Source organism: Arachis ipaensis, chromosome B7 (genome assembly GCF_059453495.1).
Source record: "Arachis ipaensis isolate K30076 ecotype BB chromosome B7, ASM5945349v1, whole genome shotgun sequence".
Taxonomy (NCBI): domain Eukaryota; kingdom Viridiplantae; phylum Streptophyta; class Magnoliopsida; order Fabales; family Fabaceae; genus Arachis; species Arachis ipaensis.
In genome coordinates this window covers 27,097,716-27,105,571 of record NC_142442.1, presented here as the reverse complement: position 1 = coordinate 27,105,571, position 7,856 = coordinate 27,097,716, and the positions used below count along the sequence as shown (strand labels likewise).

At 33.8% G+C, this 7,856-nt stretch overlaps 1 pseudogene; it reads left to right on the top strand.

The window, feature by feature from the left end:
* The first annotated feature begins 2,070 nt into the window (after window positions 1-2,070).
* On the top strand, window positions 2,071-7,463 carry LOC107606987 (putative disease resistance protein RGA1; annotated as a pseudogene).
* Window positions 7,464-7,856: the final 393 nt, after the last annotated feature.

The window sequence follows — 7,856 nt, the reverse complement described above, 5'->3', positions numbered from 1 at the left end:
TGATTAATTTCAGTGTTATGTAGTCTTGGAATAGTTTGAACACTTCTTGTAAATTTTGTGAATATTTAATCCAGTTTTATTATAAATTCTTTTTGCATAAATAAACTGTCTATGCTGTATTCAAAAGTTGTAAATTACAGGTTCAAAAAAAATGAAGGAAAACAATACCAAACCAGCTAATATGCCCAATTACTTTAATAATACACCTAAATATAAACCCTAAACTAAGAGGTGGCAAAACAAGTTGAACCCGTCGAGCCGACCCGTTGAACCTGCTAAAAAAGGCGGGTCAGACTAGGATTTGGAACCCGCCAAATTAAAAAAATTCGCCAAACCCGCACCGTCAAATTGGCGGGTTTTGGCGGGACGGTCCACCATGCCGAAAATTTTTATTTTTCTTTTTTTTATTAAATAAAAGAGTGATTACTATTATAAAATTAATAATTATAGAATTTTCACTTTTTTTGTTTTTGTTTTTATTCTTCTAGTTATTAACTTTATTTATTTTATTTTACAATTTCGTATATTTGCTCAAATTGTGTGACTTATTTTTTAAAATAACGATGGTACTATTGACAAATATTATTTTGAAAAATTTTATTGAAGTTAAAAATAAAAAAAATAGTGAAAAAAATTATATTATAATTTGACTATTTTTTATTTGTATTTGATTTTTTAATTATTATTTTTTGGTTAATTTTAACGAATTTTATTTTTCAAAAAAAAAAAGAAAAAGGGTCAAGCGGGCTAGCCCGCCGACCCGCCAATCCGCCATAAAGCGGGACGGGCTAGCATTTTGAGCCGATCTTAGTTGGCGGGGCGGGCCGGCCCGCTTTGCCACCCCTACCCTAAACCCTAAATCCCTAAACACCTAAACCCCTGATAAACCCTAAACCCTAAACTCTAAACCCCTTAACTCCTAAACTCTAAATCTTAAACCCTAAACCCATAAACCCCTAAACCCTAAACAAAACAGTCATTTCTAACATAAACAGCAGCATCTGAAAAATATAAAAAAAATTAAAATGTCAAACACGAGAGAATGCAGAAATATACCCAAAAAACTTAGTGTTACACCAATATCCTGTCACTATACACCCAAAAATATATCCCCTACTGCTGGATCCCTGAACTGATAATTCATAACATGTCCGTAATATTGGCTGGAATTCGGTTGCACCACTAATGCAGCATCAAAAAAGGTTTAACTGAAAATAATAAACTCACATATTAGCAAAACTATTAACAAAATAATTAAACTCAATTACCACCTATTTAAAGAACATCACTTTTACCTCGCTTAGAGTTTTTGTTTTCTTCTTCTTTGAGACATTTGCAATCTATTTGTCCAACTTTGAACCTAGCCTATTTTTTGGACGTCCTCTTGTTCGAACTTTTGGAAGGCTTTGAAGCTCGTTAACGGATTCCAATTTGGCATCTTCGTGAGATAACGAACATGTTCGCTTCCTTTTGGCTTTCAGTTCTTCCATCTCAACCATGACGTTATCGTAGGCATGGTGCAGAATGGCAGTCAGCTCCTCGGATTCTGATACAAATTTGTATATATTTTGCGAATGAAATACTAATTCGTCAAACCTCTTGCTTCGTGGCTCCAACAGTGGCTCGTCGTGGCTGCTCTTGATGTGTGTGTGTTGCCTCTTTACCTTCTTACTCCATCGTTCCAATATATATCTCGGTGACACTTGGATTACTCATTCAAAGCTTAACATGCTTAGTGCGTGACGGCACAATATCCCTCTTTTGAGAGATTGGAGGTGCAGGATGGTGAGACGGCGGCGGTGATGAACCAAAGACCAGAGAGACTGGACAGATCAACGACGAACGAGAGACAGATGACGAACGGCGGCGGCTTCGACTGCGTCTGGTGCGTGCTGCTGTGGTTCGTCGAAGATGACAGCGGCTGTTGGTTCGTGGAGGAGACGGCTGCTGGAGAGGTGGTGAGTGGAGCTGTCGAGGCTGAGGGAGAAAGAGAAGCGCTACGAGCCTACTAGGAAGAGAGAGAAAAAGAAAAGGGTCGCGCCGCCGCGATGGTGCTGTCTGGTGGCGTCGATGGCGGAGAAGAAGAAGGAGGAGGTTCCGCTGAGGTTCAGCACTCAGAGAGGGATCGAGGGAGTTAGGGTTTCTGCTAGGGGTGGCTGCGGTTGGTTTAGGAGGAATTGTGGAGGAAAGCTGCTTTATAGTAGGTTTTTAATAACACCGGTTCGATTCGATTTTTTCTACCTGAACCAAAAACCGAACCGAACCGCAAAAAAACTGCAAAAAAATCATTTTTTCGATTTTTTCTGTTTTCGGTTTATTCGATTTTCGAGTTTTTTAGTTCGATTAGTCGATTTTGTTCGGATTGGATCGTTTTTGAACATCCCTAAATACAATTATGAATCTATTTATATTCACATTTATATATATGCATTTGATGTGTTTATTGTTAATTTACTTTTTTACTTATGTATATTCACAATTATATATATGAATTTGTTTTAATTTTATGGTGTTTTTGAAAGTACTGGTTTGGCAAAATTTTATTTTTCGAAAGTATTTTATTAAAGATGGCTTTTGAAATATATTTTTCAGTATTTTTTTATAAATTAAATAAAAATAATTTTCAATAAATACAAACAACAATAATTATATTAGGTCAAATAATTTTTAAAATTAAAAAAATTATTATAGACATAAATATAATGATAAATTTAAATATTTATTAATATATAAAATTATATTAGACTTTTTAAATTTTAATAAATACAGTTAATTTTTGTAAAAAAAAATTAAATTTTAATATATACGTATTTAATTTAGTAAATAAAAAAATTTAAATTTTTTATGTATTGACAATTTGACATGCTATTTATTTATTTAAAATATATTATATTAAAACAAAAATATATTTGTTTATTAATACACTAATATGTTATATATTTATTAAAATTCGTTAATACCATTCATTTATTACATCATTTGATTTTTATTACATAAAATTCAATAATTTATAAAAGTAATGCCTTCAATATGAACAAATTTATTTGGATTTAGAGTAAAATTACGCATAAAAAATATTTTCCATCACCACCATTACTACCTTAGTACCTTTATCTCTACCCCATGTTGACGAATACGTCGTACACCACGTAAGCCACCACCTCCACCAGCAGCATACTCTGCACCTAGGTGTCCTGAGATGTCATCGATCCATTGGTAATCACGATCAGTCACTTAGTTACTAGCACGCTTCCATAACTCAACACATCATCTGTCTGAAATATTTGATACCTGCGTCCTAACAAGTGGCTCTCTCACTCTCTTGGGCCGCCTGAACTGGAATCCTACCGGCTCTAGGGTCTCCAAAGACGTGCTCAAAGGATAAGAATCTTCGTGCCTCCTGATAAAACCACTGCAGGTATTGCTCTGATGGATCTGGATCGAGGATCATGTTCAATTGGATCATAGACGCCATGACTAAATACATGAGGAAAACCAACAATCTTCTCCTCTGCCATCTTCGATATCAAAAAACCTATTTTATTAAATGCCTTGTATGGTTGATGTTGCTCCCCTTCAAACTGTGTTATAACTTGATCGACTTAGTGTCACTCTACCACAATAAAATATATCAATGTTGTCACTATTTCATAACACCTTATGTTGCTCATCTAGTATCTCCGGGTGCGCCACCTGCATAACCTTAGGTGCAAAATATAACTCCCACAGAAATTAAAAAAAAAAAAAACAATTAGAACACAAAATAGTAATAAAGCATAAATTTGTAAATTAAACCCTAAATGTAACACACAATCTAATAAAAAATTTCAAGACTCACATCTCGTGACTTCACCTATTATCTTAACAATATCCTCGACTGGATGACCCTAGGTTCCTTCTAGCTTGAAGATAGTGGATATCTCACCCACCTGCAAGTCCATAATAAGTCTAAATCTTAACATACACAAATTCTGATGCACCTATATATGTACCGTAAACATGATACACATGCAAATGCAAATACATGCATGCCAACAATCATGTACATGCATCCAAGCAGTATTGGAGCTTAAACAAAATTTTGGAGAAGAAAAACATTTAACATTAAAATTTAATAATAATATTTATATTATAATAAAATTTACAAATATAATTATTCTTTAAATTTGTTACTAATAAGATAATAAATAAATAATTCTACAGATAAAAAATATAGAATAGTTTATAATAGTATTCTTTGAATCTTTAGTAAATTGAAATTTTTAATAATTGAATCAAAATTAACTTTTCAACAAATTTTTTTTATTATTTTTATTGCTAAAAATGATCGTGCCATGTCTTTAATGTTTAAAACTAAAAGTTATTTATTGTGCAATAAAAGAAAAAGATGATGATTGAATTTGAATACTTTTAAGTTATAGTAAAATATTTAAATCAACTGAACTATTTTTTATTTTTTTAAAAAAATACTACTAATTTTTTTTATAAAAAACTTGGAGGAGATTATAGTCTCCGTTATCTCAACTAAGCTCCGCCCCTGCATCGAAACCATAGGACCGCAGAAGGAACAATGTCGAAATATCCATGACTATAGTAGATGTAATAAGCCAGTCAATTGCATAATGTTCTGGTTAACCACCTGAAACATGCTTCTGTATAACTATGCAATTAAAAACTGCAAATCCCAATAGTATTTTCTAAATTCGTTTTTCCGATCCTGGCCATATGTATATAACAGCTACCAAATATAACATCGTGCTCTAAATTTGTCACCAAATAATTATTGAGTGGATAATAATATCATAATATATACCAAACATACCTTCTAATGGTCTCTTCATTTGTATTTGCACCTTGAACCTCTTTTGGAATGAGGCCTTCAACGAACTAGCTTCTCGTGTACCACACTAAATTGTACTTGTACCTACCCCCAATGATGAAACTAGTTTCTCCTATGCCAGTTGGGCTGTTTTGTTTTGTTTTATTAAACAAAGTAGGAATATATTAATTAAAATAGTAAAATAATTAATTATATAAAAGCAGTTTCATAGTTAAGGAAAATATAAGGAATTTAACATAAAAGTATTTCACTCATTAAATTAAAGTAGCAATTTCAAAAACATTTTGGAAAAGGCTATATTATATGACCGTAGGACTTATTGCACATATATACTATCACTTTTTCAGTAAATAAATAGCATTTTTATTTTTTCATATATGAATATCATAATTATATGATTAGACTTTACAAATATTACAACGGCATTTGCTGACGCACTTTAATTTAAATACGAATTTAATAAGTATATACTAAGGATCAAAATATTTTGTACTATTCACCAATAATATTTAAGAATTCGAAAATTAAATATTTAAATAGAAATCGAAAGAATTCACCGTAGGAGTGTGTGGAAAATATACTGTACCTGTTATTAAAAAAAAAAAGTTAAATTTCTTATTATGACAAGATATTATCAACGTGCTGGATAGGATTAAGAATTGTGTAAATTTTGTTATTATGCTTAAGTTGCCTAATAGTCTAAATTTTCTGAATCTATTACTATCTTGTAGGTACATGGACGAGATGAAGATAAAAAGAAGGTGATTAATTTTCTTCTTGACTTGGCTCAGGTTTCTGACTCACTATCCGTCTATCCCATCGTTGGCTTGGGTGGTGTTGGAAAAGCAACACTTGTTCAATTGATCTACAATGATGAACAGATAACAACTCATTTTAACTTGAAAGTTTGGATTTGTGTTTCCGAAAACTTCACTGTTAAGAGAATTTTGTGTTCCATTGTCGATTTTATCACAAATGAAAAATGTGGCGAATTAACTTTACCCATATTGGAACAAGTGAAGGTGGTCTAAGCCCAGATAAATGGGATAAGCTGAAATCTGTGTTGTCATGTGGATCCACTGGTGCTTCCATTTTAGCAACCACTCGTGACAAGAATGTTGCAGAAATTATGGGAACATGTGAAGTTCATCAGTTGAATGTTCTATCAGAGGATGCTTGTTGGTCATTGTTCAAACAATGCGCATTTGGATCTGACAATGAACGATGCCAAAAGTTTGAAGCAATTGGAAGGCAAATAGTAAGCAAGTGTGGGGGATTGCCTCTTGCCGGCCAAGCATTAGGAGGAGTGTTGCGATCAATGAACACTGAAAAAGAATGGGTTGAAATTAAGGAAAGCAATCTTTGGAATTTACCTGATGAGAATCGTATTATACCTGCTTTGAGGTTGAGCTATTTTCATTTGACGCCAACTTTAAAGCTGTGCTTTGCTTTCTGTGCCATCTTTCCTAAAAACACAGAAATTATGAAGGAAAAGTTGATTCATCTCTGGATGGCTAATGAGTTTATTCATCAACTAAAAAGTCAGAGCTACTTTGAAAAAGTTAAGTCCTTGCGAACGGCATATCAACTTGATCTTTATAAAGAAATTTCTTGTTGCATTGCATCAAATGAGTCACTTCGAGTTTTGAGAGCATGGAATTGGTTCCCGCCAGAATCAATTGAGAATTTAGTTCATCTAAGGTATTTGGAACTCAAAGGATATGATGATATAAAACGTATCCCCGATTCTATTTGCAGGTTGAGGAAATTACAAGTCTTGAAACTAATTCGTTTTGATGGTGTTAGATGTTTACCAAAACACTTAACTCGCCTACAAAATCTGAGACATCTGGTGATTGAACGTTGTGATTCAATGTCTGAAATGTTCCCCAACATCGGAAGATTAAGATTCCTAAGGACATTGCCTTTATTCATTGTAAAAAATGAGACAGGGCACAGGTTGACAGAATTACGTGACCTAAATCTGGGAGGAAGGCTCACCATCAAAGGCCTAGCAAATGTTGGCAGTTTATCTGAAGCTAAAGAGGCCAATCTCAAGGGTAAAACAGAGTTATTATTGTATTGGGATGATCCTGATCCTGTGAATGCTGAGCAAGTACTTGAAGGGCTTCAACCTCACTCAAATCTCAAATTGTTGCGCGTAGTTGGATATGACGGATTACGGTTGCCGAGTTGGCTCGGAGATAGTGCAGCTCTTAGCAATTTAGTTTCTCTTATGCTCATCGAAGGCATAAAATGTCAACAGGTTGGAGCACTCGGTAAACTCCCATCTCTGAAAAAGCTTTCCATAATAAACATGCATAATGTACAAGACTTGGATGATGAACGCGAAATGACTACTGTGTTCCCTTCTCTTGAAGAACTCTTGTTAGTAAATTTACCGAATTTATCACGTTTGCTGAAAATAGAAAGAAGAGACATTTTTCCTCGTCTTTTTAAGATGGTTATCGAAGACTGCCCCAAACTTGATGCCTTGCCTGAATGTGTACTGTGCCTCACTTCACTCAAGTATCTAGGGATTACCGGCTGCCCAATATTGTTGGGAAAAACTCAACAAAGGTTCAAAACAAGAATCTGTCTAATAGCGAAGCACCAGAAATAAATTTTTCACAACCTGTGCGATTAAATAGACAATACCAAAGATACTCCAAACAATAATTATAATGGCAGAAATTAAATAATCAGACACCAGAATTTTAACGTGGGAAAACCCCCAAAGAGGGACAAAAAACCCACAAGACCTAGTCCAGAAAAATCTTTCATTATCAGAATAATGGGTATACAAATAGTCTTCCTAGTAACAATAGGGCATCTCAACAATCAACAAAATACATCATCAAAACTGATGGAATCAACATAAACCCTCCACAAGGTGGGCATCTCAAATTAGGCAAAAGAGAAGGCAATACAACTAGCAAGTTATATCCTAATGTTCATCTCTACACCAGGAATAACATACTAAAATTTCATAAGAAATGGAGCGAATTTACCAAAT